The sequence below is a fragment of the Macaca fascicularis genome, chromosome 15 (genome assembly GCF_037993035.2).
Source record: "Macaca fascicularis isolate 582-1 chromosome 15, T2T-MFA8v1.1".
In the NCBI taxonomy this organism is placed as follows: domain Eukaryota; kingdom Metazoa; phylum Chordata; class Mammalia; order Primates; family Cercopithecidae; genus Macaca; species Macaca fascicularis.
This window is the reverse complement of record NC_088389.1, coordinates 67133938-67149590: the sequence shown is the minus strand read 5'-3', so window position 1 is coordinate 67149590 and position 15653 is coordinate 67133938. Positions and strand designations below refer to the sequence as shown.

Below are 15653 nucleotides of genomic sequence, written 5' to 3'. Positions count from 1 at the left end.
AGTAACCTGTTCAGAGTCCAGAGTTCTGTACAAGTAACCATGTAACCTCAGCTATATATAAAAAAAATTTTATTTGATGCTGCCAGTGGGAAGGAATATAGCTGGCACAATAACAGGGGCTAACAGACATTTGCAAAATTTGGAAACTCTTCTTTCAAGAAGTTATAGATCTAAGAGTCTCTTTGGAAAATGAGGTCCATCAGAATGGAGCAGGACACAGATAAAACTGAGACACATTGGGCCCATTCTCTAGAACAAGGATTTTGGCATGTTCAATGGGTTGTCAAGTAAAGTTCAAGTCCCTAGCAGAGAATCAGCTGTAAATCAGGAATGGAAGAAGAGCCCGTATTTATAAAGACTGAGAAAGCACAGAAAACACTATGCATACACATAAGAGACTCATGGCAGATACACAGGATTTTTTCTTAGGTCAATGAGCCTAACTCAGTGTTGCTAATTCAGCTGACATTATTTCTTTTTCTTTCTTTGCAACCTCTGCCTCCCAGCTTCAAGCGATTCCCCTGCCTTGGCCTCCCCAGTAGCTGGGATTACAGGTGCCCACCACCATGTCCAGCTAATTTTTTTTGTATTTTTAATAGAGACAGGGTTTCATCATGTTAGCCAGGCTGGTCTCGAACTCCTGATCTCAGACAATCCACCCGCCTTGGCCTCGCAAAGCTGGGATTATAGGCGTGAGTCACCGTGCCCAGCCTCAGCTGACATTATTTCTTCCACTAGCTTAGATGAGGTTGCACTCCTGGTACATGACCTGACTGAAGCTCACCCAATTCCCCAGCTAATCCAGGCCACACTGCAAGTTAAGGTCTCTAATTTTCCAGCTACCCAGGGAAGGGATTGGTGGGAGTAGTCTCTTAGAAGCAAAGCCTGGCAAAGCCTAAAGATTCAGGAAGATGCCTCACCAGAAAATTTCCAGTTTGGTTCCATGACATTGAATTCAGCATAATCCCATCAAAAGCTTTTGTCTTTTTCTACTGATTCTGCAACAAGGAATTTCAGTTAATCAACTTCCTTTAAATGACTTCACATTATCTTGAGCTGGGACACTGGACTTTAGAGATCTTGATCTGATTCACCAAATGAGTCATGCTCTTTATACTAGCCTCACTGACTGCATAAGAATGTGACTAGTAGGCTGGGTGCAGTGGCTCGTGCCTGTAAACCCAGCAATTTGGGAGGCCAAGGTGAGTGGATCACCTGAGGTCAGGAGTTCGAGACCAACCTGACCAACATGGTGAAACCCTGTCTGTACGAAAAATACAAAATTAGCTGGGCGTGGTGGCAGGCACCTGTAATCTCAGTTCCTCAGGAGGCTGAGGCAGGAGAATCGCTTGAACCCAGGAGGCGGAGGTTGCAGTGAGCCAAGATCACACCATTGCACTCCAGCCTGGGCAACAAGAGTGAAACTCCATCTAAAAAAAATAAATAAAATAAGAAAAAAAAAAATGAATGTGACTAGTTCATTCATATGGGTTTAGCAATCTTTGAACTGTACTGTAGCTCCTTCAGAACTTTCATAATTGATTTATATTTAGTTAATGACAAGGTAAAAAGATTTGACTGAGTGAGCTTAGGATTGCTCTAGTATAAGTTCACCAAGTTGGCCAAGCTTTAATTTAGTTCCTCCCTCTTTATAAAATCTCGCCCCATCTTTTTTGGGAAAGCAAGTTATGCTGCCAAAAGTCCACCTTTCACAGGTCCTAAAATCTCCTTCCTCAGTGTATTTTTCTCAGGAGTTATGCTTGTTTCACTGTTTCTCTAATAATCAATAAGGTATGCCATAACTAACTGTAAAGATTCAGAAATTATGCATTGATGCCAGAGTCCTCAAATCACCTGACTTTTTTGATGGGTAAATCTGAGTTTACTGATTTTTTTTCTACCACATCCTGGTGGCAACCTTTTTTCTTTCTTTCTTTTTTTTTTTTTCCCGGATTGCTTTCTATATTCCCGGTCTGGCTGCCTGGTTTATTCTGCACTGAGCAGATGGGTCTCTTACCCTTACTCCCATAGAAGCCAACATTTTGAACAAAGGCAGATTTACCTAGAGGCTAATTGGTCTTAAAAACTTAAGTGGCTTCTCACCTAAAAGACCCTTGAGAGAGATGGGAGTTGTCAGGTGTTCTATGTGAAGAAGGAACACTTGGCTATAATCAGAAAACATTTCCATGAAATCATTTCTGTTAACATGTCCAAAGAGATCTGAAGAGAAAGATCTGAATCTCCAAGGACCCTGTCATTTGTTGTGATTGCTTTCCTTATCTCAATAAATATTCAAGTTTGTACCTAATTTTGTATTCTTGTTCTTAAAGAAGCCCCGTACCCCTGCAACCCGCCCCCAGTAACAGCTTAAACTTCAGTCCCTACAAAACTGGATCCACCTCTGCTTTTGGCATTGCCTGTTATTTTTGCATCCTGCAGTGTTCCTGCTTGTTAATTCACCAGGAGGTGGCAGGAGGATGCCTTTCTTCATGTACTGGGTTCACACCTGGGGATACATTAGCTGTGCAAGAACTTGCTCTGGTTGTCCACACTTGACCTCCAATCAGTTTTGTTTGGGACATGCTGCTGCATCTCCTGCTCCTTAATTGGCTCAGTGGTGACTTATATTATCTTGTTGCTCATTTTTTTTTTTTTTTGCAGTTTCTTATCTCAGCTTCCTGGACTGTTTAGGTTTTATCTCTTCCCCATAGAACACTCTTTGATGAGAAATGTTACAAGGGAACCCTGGTGACTCTTTGAATCTGTGAAACAATTAATTGGAATTCTGTGGAGCATTCCCTATAGAAACACCTTTCTATGTAAGAAGCTAGTTAGTTCTCCTGCCTCAACAATGTTCATATCTTTGGAATACAATCTACTTAAATATGCAGAGGCAGTCCCCCTTCTGTGCTCTAGTTCATTTGGAAAACTGAATCCTCTTACTGAATGTTCTATAAAAAGACAAAAGCTGTCAAATTAGGTTAAAAAAACAAAATCGAGCAATGTGCTGTTGACAAGAAACTTGCTTCAGACTAAGTGATAAAGAACAGTTGAAAATAAAGGGAAAAGCCAAGAGACACTAGGCAAATGCAAACATTAAGAAAGGCAAAAATGTCAATATTTCTTCAGAAAATCTTAGCTATAAGCTCAAAAGTAAAAAGCAGTGTAAAGAGGGACTTTTAAAATCATAGTAGGCACAATTCATGTTGATATAGCAATCATAACAATATACATTTAGCAAAACAGCTAAATATTTATAAAGAAATTATATTGAAAATGTAAGGAGTGATGAGAAACATCAAACGATAGTATATATTTAATAAAATTATTTCAAGATTAAAGTTCAAAATCAGGCAAGGAAGGTGAGAAAGTGAATAACAGTAGATAAATTATAATATGCAAATGTATACATGAATATATTCATGTATGTGTATATATAAAATCTCTGCACACGCACGTACATATATATAATCAATCTTTCTTATGTCCATGTATAAAAAATATCATACATTTGCTTGAAAGCTTTACATTTAAAAAGTAGAGATTACATAGGTCATATTCTGTAATGTCAAATTTAAAAAAGCAACAATATAAATATATGACCAAAAAGATTAAAATCCTTCAATATTTATAGATTAGAGGCAATCACTATATATATATATATATATATATATATATATATATATATATATGCCAGTATAGTAAAAGCTACACTAAAAGGAAATGTATAGCTTTAAATACTGAAGAATAAAGACAAAAATATAGAGAAAAGCATACCTCATTTTAAGAAGTTAATAAAAAGAACAATAAAATAAACCAAAAGAAACCTAGAAGAAAGAATAGATTAGGGTAAACATGAAGTAAATGGAAAGGAAAACAACATAGTAGAAATAACAAACTATAAAAGTGAAAAGTAGGAATAACAAACTATAAAAGTCTGAAAAGACCAATAAAACAGAAAAGTTGCCTTGAGCCTGATTAAGAAGAGAGGTCACTTTGGGAGGCCAAGGCGGGCAGATCATGAGGTCAAGAGATGGAGACCATCCTGGGCAACATGGTGAAACCCCGTCTCTACTAAATATACAAAAATTAGCCGGCGTGGTGGCACATGCCTATAGTCCCAGCTACTCAGGAGGCTGAGGCAGGAGAATCGCTTGAACCCAGGAGATGGAGATTGCAGTGAGCCGAGATCACACCACAGCACTCCAGCCTGGCAACAGAGTGAGACTGAGACTCCGTCTCAAAAAAAAAAAAAAAAAAAAAAAGAGAGGTCAAAAACTTACAAAATTAGGATTGAGAAAAGAAACAAAACTATAGATCTAAAAAATATTTAATTTAATAATAAGAAACATCACATGCAATATACTGAAAACAAATTTGAAAATGTAGGAAAATTTAGTAAAATTGACCTATGAAGAAATGGAAAAAATATTATAGATATGTCAAAAATTATGAGATAGGAGATTTTTTAGATCTAGCCTTTAAAAAGCACATACTCAGTAAGCTCACAGAAAATGCAGAACAGGTAATTATGTAATATTTAAATTATCTCTGGCCAAAGAGACTAAAAGACTCTTACTTTATTCATGAAGCCAGCATAATTCTGATGCTAGAACCTTGTAAACCAACCAACAAAAAAAGTAAAACATAGCTACTTTTTAGGAAAGATACAAAATTGCCTAATAAAATATTAGAAAGTGAACCTAGTAATATTCCAAAATAAAAATAGGTAGGGCTTATACAAGTGTTATTTAGTATCATAATATGAATCAAGTAAATAGATTAAATAACAAAAAGCTTATAATTTATAATTGTATCTATACATGGATGAATATCATTTTATAAAATTTAGCAGCACTCCCAATAAAAACTCTTAAGTAAAATAGTTCTCTAAGAAAGTTATTTAAACACAATATAGATCATTTTCACCACAAATGTAGTAAGCTACAAAATTATATTTAACAAATTTGGAGCTAGTCAAAGGTACATTCCAGAATTTCATTGCATTCTTTCCTTAGTAGTGTTGGTTTACTACGAAGGTTTACACAGCAGGAATAAGAGACCACAAATGTGCCTTTTTCTCATCTCTGTTAAAGATTATATTTTCTCACTAAAATTCTGAAATCAGTACTTTTACGTAGATTAAACTTCTTTCTCTTTGAGCTTTGAAGTGTGATGTGAAAAATCACTGAAATTCATTTATTCATAGTTTTGTTGTTGTTTGTTTGTTTTGAGGAAAGAGATGGGAGAATATCCTGGGCTGTCCTTATTTCCCACTGGCTATTCTTAGCAGTTGCTTTACCCATTTCTGTTGGGCCTTCAGAGACCAACTGATTTAGAGGCAGAATTTCCTATCATTCAATTCTGTAATTGTTATATCAGACCAACACTGTGGCCCTGTGGGCAATTCAGTGAATAAATGAAAAGGGCCTAATGGTTGGGTGACACTGTGCCGTGCATAACACAGTCTTGCAGAAATAAGTCTGGTACAGGCAACATTCCATGAGGAATCTGCTTACTTCTCTTGCCAAAAAATTTTTGCCCACAGTAGTTAAGTGTGATCCTTCTAGTTCATTTTCCTTTGACAAGACTCCATGGAAGAATTTTTAGGATATCACACTTTGTGGAGAATGTGAATCGCTACATAATTATGATGTACTTAATAAGCATAATTAAAAACAACTTGCAAAAGACATTCTCACATGAAATACAAATTGTCTTTAAGTCGGCAGTGAGGAGTTGGAGTTAGGAGTGGCTTTCAGAATGCTGGTCTTAGCTTTGTCCTGAATTCTCTGCTTGTGTTTCCTCAATTCTGATGATCCTCTCTTGGGCCCCTCATTGTTATTGCTGCACACCAGTCTGTGCCACAGGGTCAATTTTGTGTCAGTTCCCTTATAACAAAGGTCCCCAGTGGGGTGGTGTGGCTCACACCTGTAATCCCAGCACTTTGGGAGGCCGAGGCCAGCAGATCACTTGGGGCCAGGTGTTTGAGGCCAGCCTGAGTAACATGGTAAAATCCTGTCTCTACTAAAAAGTTAGCCAGGCATGGTGGTACACAACCTGTAAGCCCAGCTACTTGGGAGGCTGAGGCATGAGAATTGCTTGAACCTGGGAGGCTGAGGTTTCAGTGACCCAAGATCATGCCACTGCACTCCAATCTGGGTGACAGAGTGAGACCCTGTCTCAAAACAAAAAAAAAGGTCCCCAGCCCCTGGACCATGGACCAGTCCCATGGCCTGTTAGGAAGTGGGCCACACAGCAGGAGGTGAGGTGAGTGGTGGCAGGCAGGTGAGTGAGCAGTACCGCCTGAGCTCCGCCTCCTGTCAGATCAGGGGCAGCATTAGATTCTCATAGAATCAGGAGCCCTGTTGTGAACTGTGCATGCAAGGGATCTAGGTTGTACACTCCTTATGAGAATCTAATGCCTGTCTCCCGTCATCCCCAGATGGGACTGTCTAGTTGCAGGAAAACAAACTCAGGGCTCCCACTGAATCTACATTATTGTGAGTTGTATCATTATTTTATTATATATTACAATATAATAATAATAGAAATAAAGTACACAATAAATGTTATGTGCTTGAATCATCCCAAAACCATCCCATCCCACTCCCAGTCCCTGGTCCCTGGTGCCCAAAAGGTTGGGAACCGTGCTTCTTACGATATTTAAAAATTTTTAGGTCTTGACAATCTGTAATTACTATGATAATATTTCTTTTCTTTTTTCTTTCTTTTTTTCTTTTTTTTTTTTTGAGACAGAGTCTCACTCTGTCATCCAGGCTGGAGTACAGTGGTATCATCATGCCTCGCTGCAGCCTCCACCTCCCGGGTTCAAGAGATTCTCATGCCACAGCCACCTGAGTAGTTGGAAATGCAGGCATGTGCCACCATCCCTGGCTAATTTTTATATTAGAGACAGGGTTTCACCATGTTGGCCAGGCTGGTCTCAAACTCCTGGTCTCAAGTGATCCTCCAGCTTTAGACTCCCAAAGTACAGGCCTGAGCCACTGTGCCCTGCCAAGATCTTACAGATAGTATCTCTAAGGAGTATCTCCTCACCATCAAGTAGGTGCTGTAAATGCCACTTTCTAATTAGTATTTACTCCAATAATTTCTCTTTCTTACCTGTTTCCTTAGTACTCTGGCTAGCTGTAGCACCTCTGTTTTCTACTTTCTTCATTTTGCTTCTCTATGTGTACTGAGATGATTGCACATTGCCTGGTTGCATTCAGAAATTAATTGAAAATAAATTTCTCCTGAGGCAGAAACATGGACATCATATATGATTTTGTTAGGAAAAACAATTTTGACCTAGCTTCTGAGGATACAGCCTGTTAAACAGCCAGGTGCTCGGGCCCTTGTGATCCTTCTGGCCATTTCTCAGGTTACAAAGCTGTCTCTGGTGTTCTACTTTTGGTGAGGCCTAATGACAAGGAGCACTGCATGCTCTCACTAAAGATAAACGCGTAAGTGTAGTTAGAATTGCCTCTTTCGGCACCTGTTGACCTGGAAGATGGAGTAGAGGGGATATTTCTATCAGTGGCTATCCCTCTGTAACCTTGCCCACGTGATAGATTTGGGGGCACACAAAAGAAAGCAAAGGATGGAAGGAATTTGTCATGGCATCTCATGGGTTCCCCAAAGTGCACCTCATTCTTTTCTAGGAGAGGAGAGGTTGCAATTTCTACCACAGGACAGCACTCTAACAAAATATTCCCAATAGGAAGGATAGTTTTATGAAACCAACCATACGATGTGCCCAGTTGGCTCACTCTATACTATATCTCAAAAAAGCACAAAATCAAAATGTAAACCAACAGCTATATCACCATGGAAACACTGTTTACAGTAGTAATTATAAAGGCTTCTATAGTTTAAATCAATAATCTGGTAACTATCTGGAGTGTAGTCCATAAAAGCTGACTAAAATCACTTCCTTGAAGATATTTCCAGGACATCCTCTGGTTACAGTCCTATTAGAGGATTAAATTCACCATAAAAAGAGCCAATGCAAAGTGATAATTCAAGGCTGCAGACAAGCAGGGGGAATTCCAACTTCTTCTCACCAGCCCACTGTCCATGGGATTTAATCCTCCAAAGATACAAGTTGGTACTTGCATTAGGGGAGTTGAGAGGCCTGTGACAAGCCACCTAACAATCATACCATGGTGTTGGACACTGCCATTGTGCCCTAACCTGGGCCACTGTGGGATACTGTCAGCCCTAACCTTCCCCACATCCATACTCAGACCTGCACAGCAGGTGAACACTGCTGGCGGAATGTGAGCCTCTTCTCACGAATGTGACCTGGAACTGCTACTGATAGAGTTTGGCAACAATAGAATAAAAAAAGAAATAAAAAAGGAAGGACAAGTAGACCCTGGGGCACCAGGGATGGGTGGCAAGTGGCCCATAATCACACATGGAAAGAGCATGTGTGAGCTGACACTCCAAGCCCTCCCTTTCCACATGCTCCATTTTCCCATTGGACTTTAATTACAAAACACAAATTCAAAGATGAAGTTATTAAAAATTTCAAGATGGCAACCACAGAGCATTGGACCCCAAGCATGAGGCCCTTCTTAGCATGAAGCCCTGTGTAACTGCACAGGTGGAACATCCTGACTGTAAAACACAGAAGGTTCTCATGATATGGGAGGCATTGCTGTGTAGATAAAACAGCCTTTTACTGGAATTAGGAGGCTTTTGGTCTACTATTGACTTGACCACTGACCATGATGTCACTATACCTCTTTGAACTTCAGTTTCCTCATCTATAAAATGAAAAAATTTTCAAGTTCTTTTGCACTAAGTTTGAATCTCTAGGAGTGGGGCTTCAGAATCTGTGAAAACCTACTTAGGTCTCTAGCTTTTTGCTACCCAAAGTGTCATACATAAACAAGCAGCATGAATATCACGTGGGAGTGTCTTAAAAATGCGGAATCCCAGGCCCCACGCGCAGGCCTACTGAGCCAGCATCTTCATTTTAACAAGATTGCCAGGTGATTTGAATGCACACTAAAGTTTGAGAATCACTGCTGTAGATGACTTTGATGATCCGTGAAACCATCAATATAGAATATTTCTATAAACGTTTTAATCTTGTGCAATAGCTAAATGCCAATGGCAGTTAATGGTTAATGCCTACATTGGATTATTAGGTAAATTCGTCAAGGAGGGTCTTTGCTTTAAGTTATGTTTTGAGCCCTAAATGTGTATTTGTTTAAATTGTTTCATTCTCTTTTCATTACAGTCCTTAGTGACTGCTTCCTCATGAAAATTGATTTAATTTTTCACTGTAATTAGGAAAAACAGGAAGGGATCTTACATCAATATTTTCACCAACTGTTCATGGCAATTTAAACATAGCTCTTCCCTTAAACTTAAAATAGATGTATTTATTAAAACAATGATTATTATAAAGACTTTATGACAATTTTTTTCCAACTACAGAGTTTAGTTTCTCTTCAGTCTTTAGCTTTGGTACCTATATTATGTTCCTAAATGCAAAGTGATTGCATTAGATAAAATTTATTCTGAAGTTTTAGCTGATATCACCTTAGGTAAATATGGTAATTTCTCAAAACTATAGATGAGTTTCAGACCTATTTTCCAAATTATGAATTTTTTACTCAGAACCAGTTCAGACTGCCAATGAAGACTGACTGTAGAAACCTCTGTGCTCTATATGTTCTTCCTGGCAGAGCCTACATTATGTATGTTTTCAGTATAAAAAATATCAGGAATCCATTTAAGTTTTTCCCTTCATCCAATTTATGTCAATTTACATTAAAGAAAAAAAAAACATTTTGTAAGTAACATTGGCAAAAGGCATGAGATGATGTGTTTTCAGACAGTGAGGTCTTGGAGTCTTAATTCTTAATTATTCAATTTTGACACTGATTGGAGCCTGAGATATTTCTCAAGATGAATATAAGAGGAAGGACACAGAACAATTTGGTAAGTAGCATCACTGCATGAATTATTGGCTGATTCCAGGGAGTATGTTGGCAAGCTGGCTTACAATGGAATGGGCTTTGTTCTTTTTCCCTGGCTCATTTCTAAGCATCTGCTGGGAGGATTTTTAGATTTGCCATGTAGCAAACACAGCTCAGAATTCTTCAAAAATTTTAGAGTAAATTTTGTGAATTCAACTGACACTTCTTTTTTTTTAACTGCTCTCTCTCTCTCTCTCTTTACCTCAAATGTAGCTTACCATGTGTAGAGCAGAAGTAGGGAGAGGATCAAAAAGTCCCTCAACTACCGCCTTCCATGTGAACCAAGAGGACATTGATGTGAGTAGCTAATTATCTATTAATGCACAAGTATGGCAGCTGTTCCTTTCCAGGGACTCTGTCCCTCCCCGAGCCTTCTCTGGCTGTGCCCACACTTCATGGAATGAGGAGCCCACAAGGCCAAGTGGACATGATCCATACAGAGTCCAAATCCCCAGGTCCTCTTATAGATCAGACTTTGGATACCTAGGAACCTAAAATTCCCACCCAGACTATCCCAAGCCCACCTCCAGAGTCTGTGTTTACCTGTGTTTTAAGGTAGACTATGATGTTGGTGTATGTATCTCTAGGCAACAGGGAGGCCAGGGGGCCCTGGGGAGCGGTTGGATGGAGTATGGCTTTGTGGACCACAGTGTCTACCCAGCTATGCATAAGACTCCTCAGGGTGCAAGACAGAGGCAGGGGTGAGAAGAGAATCTATGTGTGTGCCCTAAGATGCACAGATGTTAAAACTAGACCGATGATGAGACATGTCAGCAGGCAGGCATGTAGTCTCATAAGCCAGGCTAAGTAGTGGCTTGTAGCAGAGGGAAAATAGAAGCATGAAACTGGTGTTTGAATCACAGTTCTGCAACTTATTAGCTGAATGATGTCTTTCCTGTTCTTTAATCTCTCTGAATCTAGTTTACTCATTTCTAAAATGAGAATAATATCTACCACAACAGTTTTGTTTTAAGTAAGGATTAAATCAGTAAGAAGTTTTTATATACATATATACAGGAGATTATGTGATGGGATCTATCTATCTATCTATCTATCATCTATCTATTGAGATAAGGAGAGGCAGAGAGAGAAGAGATCCTCAAGAATAAGCTGTAGGTAATATTAGGCATATTTTTTGAGTCAGCAGCTAATCTTTTCCTTTAAGAATTTTCTTGTGGAGTTTATCCACCCAGAGGCACAAAGATTTTCCTGAAAAAATGCATATTAGTTATTTGTTAAATTTCAGCTTTAGAACATTAAGTAATCCTCCCATTTTAGTAACCCACAAAAATCTATATTTCCTGTCTCAAGCATGAGAACATTCTGCTATCAATTTTCCATCCCAGTTAACCTGCTTATCACCGCTTCATTTACAGAGATATTCCAAATAAAATTTACACAGATTGTCACACTCTTCTCTTAACTTCAATCATAACATTTTTTCTTCAGTACAAATAGAAAATCATAGCTTGCTGATAAATATATTGAACCATCAACTAGCAATTGTACTAGACACTTTCCATCACATGGTAGAGCATCACTTTTAATTATTCACATTATTTACCTGTGTTCACCCCTCTCCTTTCTTTATTACACAAAGTACCTATATTTTCAGAAGCTTGATTTGAAATACAGCGTGTCTTTGAATAACATTGTTTCGTTCAACATTGTTTTGTTACAATGTTGATGAAAAAATCAATTTTCTTCTTGGGCCACTGTCTATGTGGAGTTTGCACATTCACCTCATGTCTGCCTGGGTTTTCTCTGGGTACTCAAGATTCAAGGTTTTTCCACATCCCAAAGATGTGCATGTTGGGTTAATCATCGTGTCTAAGTTGTCCTCATATGAGTGAGTATGTGTATGTGAGTATGGGTATGTGAGTAAGCATGCCCTGCAATGGAATGGTATCCTGTACAGGGTTGGTTCCTGCCTTGTACCTGAGCTGCAGGCATAGGCTCAGGACACTTCCCTGAACTGAAATAATTGGGTAAATAATTATCTTACTTATTTTTACCAATATGTATGTATAACTCATGTTTATATCAACATTTAATATTAAAAGTGTTTTGGTCTTAGAAGTTTGGTGATGCTTTCATGACCAGAAATATGCTGTAGGAACTTAACCTTTATTTATATAAATTAGCCTATGGTAAATTTGGTCTGCTTCTACGTAGTTTTGCTTAAAGTTAGTTTCCAAGAACCTCTCAACAATGTTAAGTGATGACATACTGTGCTGTTTATAGCCCACCTATTTCACACACTTAAAAAACTGAACAAATTCTATTCCCCCTTCCTCCTCAGTTACCCATTTGAATCATTGGTCTTAAGATGCATGCGTTCCTCCATCCCTCCATTATTTCACAGACTTCATTCTGTTCACCCTTTGGATTAGCTGTGGTGGATTGTGCTGTGTCAACTTAGTAACCCTGAGAACTGCATTTTCAGAGCCTCTCAGTGCATGATTTGGTCAGAATTAGCCCAATGAGGAACCTGTCTGAGATTTAGAAGGTGGAATGGATGTGTTTGAAAGATGATCTTTCATGATTTATTCGTGTTACTACCGATACAGATATTTATACTTTATATACTTTATTGCAAGTACTTTACAGATATTTTACTACTTATACAGATACTTAACATATGATTGTTTTTAAGACTTAACAAAGATATAAATGATACTAGCATAAGATCTTTACTATACAGAATACTCAAAAAACATGGCTTTTCATTTTTTTCTATGAAACCTCGTGGTTTACATAACCATAGTGGACTTAATAGGGTAGGTAATTATACCTGCAATGTCTACATTTTTTGTAAAAGGAAATCAGGGTTCTTGGTGTATATTAGTTTTCTAGTCATGTGTTTGACAAGTAGCACTTCCTGGTTATTGTACAGTCTCTACTAGCCAGGATTATATAGAAATGGGTAGCATATTAAGGATCCACTTAGGGAAATAGTGGAAAAGATTGACATAGAACATACACTGAAGTCAGTTATAGAATTTCCTCTATAAGAAGAAATGGTGATCCAGTGAAAGGCAGATAATAGAGATTTTGGTATTGATTTATGCCTCTACGATGTGGGTTAAAATTATAAAGATTATCATGAATACTTAAACAATTATAGTTGAGAGAGTTACCAACTATTTTAATGCTAATTAAAGTGAAATCAAAGAACTTCATAGGAAATTAAATTTACTGAATATCAATGTGGTCTTTGCCTGACCCGAGTCCCACTGTTTACATAGATGAAAATGAGGACACTTCCATATTAAAGTCTGGTTATTAAAACAACCTGTTAAAATAATAAAACTTTCCACATTAATAAATACCATCATTTTATGCTATAAACATACAATTGTCTGTAGAGACCTCTGATAGCAAATTAATTAAATCTCTTTGTCATTATGGTGTCAGCTAATTTGGAAGCTCATTATTTATTTGGCACTAATTTAGCCTGGCAAATTAATTAGAAAGGGCATGGGAAAATAAATGATTCAACATGAAAGTCCAAATCAAGACAAAGAGGCAAAATGAAGGAACTTACTTAGAGGAGAACTTATTTAGGGCTTCCTGAAGACAGACAACACAGTGCAGAGAAGCTGCCCAGAAGCTGACTTAGAAAACCAGAATTAGTAATTGTCTTTAAGAAAAACAATTCCTCCTGTGCAGGGTTGCCTACAGAGGGTCGCACCCCTCAGTGTGTCCACACAGCTCTTCCTGACTTCATCCTTCTATAATAATGCAGTCCTTGGACTCATGGTAAAATTGGTCACTGGTTGATAATCTCTACCCCCAGCCATGTTAGGGTATTGGAAATTTTGTTTCTGCAAGGATTTGAAAAGAAAGAACCTGTTTGTGGCTGGGGGGACATTAATCTTCTAGGTACAAAAATATAAATGGTTCAGAGTAGCTGGTGGCTACCTAGATTTTCAGGTGATAAGTGACAAAAATAGTGTTTCAGGCAAAGACTTTTTCTGTTTTTGTCTAGGCTTCAGAGAAGTCCAGGAAAATGAACATAAAAAGTTTTTCAATTCATCCCTTTGGTCCATGTTCCTGATAGCAGTATCTGCCGAAAATACAGTATCTACTGAAATTTGGAAAGTTTTCTTTCTTTAAAATTTGCCAATTCTTATCTTGTTTATAGATCTTCATTAGAAAGGTAACTTAAACACTACTAATGTGCACTGTGATCATCTGGAAGTCTATTAATTAGTCTTATTCAATTAACAAGGACATGTTGAGGACTTGCTATGTGTCAGTCATTGAGCTGCATGCTCCTCTTCCTACATGGAGAACCAAGTAGACGTGTTCATTTTCTTCAAGCAGCTTACAGTACAGTGGAGAAACACATTTAAATGCATGACTAAATATATAATTACAGATTTTGATAAATAATATAAAAGAATATGTAAGGGTATTATGAAACAGACTAACTTGGGTGACCTAATTTAGATTAGGAGTCAGAGAATCTTTCTCTCAGGAAATTGCATTTAAGCTGAGACTTGAAGAGCAAATGGGAATTATTCCAGATGTAGAAGATCAAGAGGAGACTTCTAAAAGAGAAAAGGATTGTGTGCTTCATGGCTTTGAGGCAGTTTTGAGGACATTTTTCAAAGGCCAAGGAATGAGATGAGAAATAGAATTTGCACCACGGGAAGTTTGGATCAAGGAAAGTATGCAAGCCATGTTAACATTTTGTATTTATCTTCAGAGGTACAGGAAAGGATCAATGCTTTTAAAGAGGAGAATAACATGGTCAAATTCACTGGCCTTAAAGGTCACACTGATGCTGGGTGGAGAAAAATAGAGAAAACACAAATGGAAGTTTTCAATTCAATAACCACCTCTGACCACAGGCAATCGTGACCAGCTGCTTTACCCAGGAGCATTTTTGGTGTCAATACTTTACTTTTCCTCATAGTTTAATATTGTTTTTTTTCTTCTTCTTTATTTGAGGTAGATGGTGCTTTGATACATAATCTCTAAGAACTATTCAACTGTTAAAATCTACACTTAGGTCTTAGCAGTTCCATAAGTACATCCATTTTGATGTGAAGAGGTATTTCAGGGAAGAAGTGTTTGTCTTTTCCCTCTGGGGGCACAAAGACCTATTGACAGACAATATGTTGTAAAATCCAACTTCAGAGGAATAAAAGTGTCAAACTATCTGTGAACAACTATATGTTAAATGAATTAATGATGAATCATTTTTACATTCTGCCTGCCAGAGGCTTACTTTTGGGTAATCTAAATCTGTTATGTACAAAAATACTTGCCTCTCTTAATTAATACCATCCTTATAATTCAGAATATTCACTTTTTAAAACAGATATTTGAACATATTTTCTTCTTTACAATCTTTTCACATGTCCTCAAATACTACAATATTGAAAACAAAACAGACAGAAACAAAAGGACATCCAGGTTGATTTTCCAGTTTCATGTGCTTCCATTTCCCTCATGTCCTGTATATGTGAGTCCTGACAATGCCATGAACTTCTTTTTCACCTCCATTTGTTTCCTCAGGCCATTAACATCTAGGCATTATGTGCCTTTCTCCTTCTTTCTGCAACAGGGTCTGCTTGTTTGTTTTTCTTAACATTGCAAGTGTTGTAGGCTCTACCTGTCCTTCCTGTATGATAAAACACTTCA

General features: G+C 37.9%; 1 long non-coding RNA gene across 3 annotated transcripts in view; it reads left to right on the top strand.

Moving 5' to 3' along the window:
- The window catches only part of LOC102143967 (uncharacterized), a 365500-nt gene that overhangs the window by 53923 nt on the left and 295924 nt on the right, over positions 1-15653 (top strand). For 2 of the 3 annotated variants that reach the window (XR_010581545.1, XR_010581544.1), the window contains exon 2: positions 10212-10295. The exons of the other annotated variant lie outside the window; for it this stretch is intronic. This is a non-coding gene — a long non-coding RNA (uncharacterized lncRNA). The remainder of the gene's footprint in view (positions 1-10211; positions 10296-15653) is intronic. 3 annotated transcript variants of the gene reach the window in all.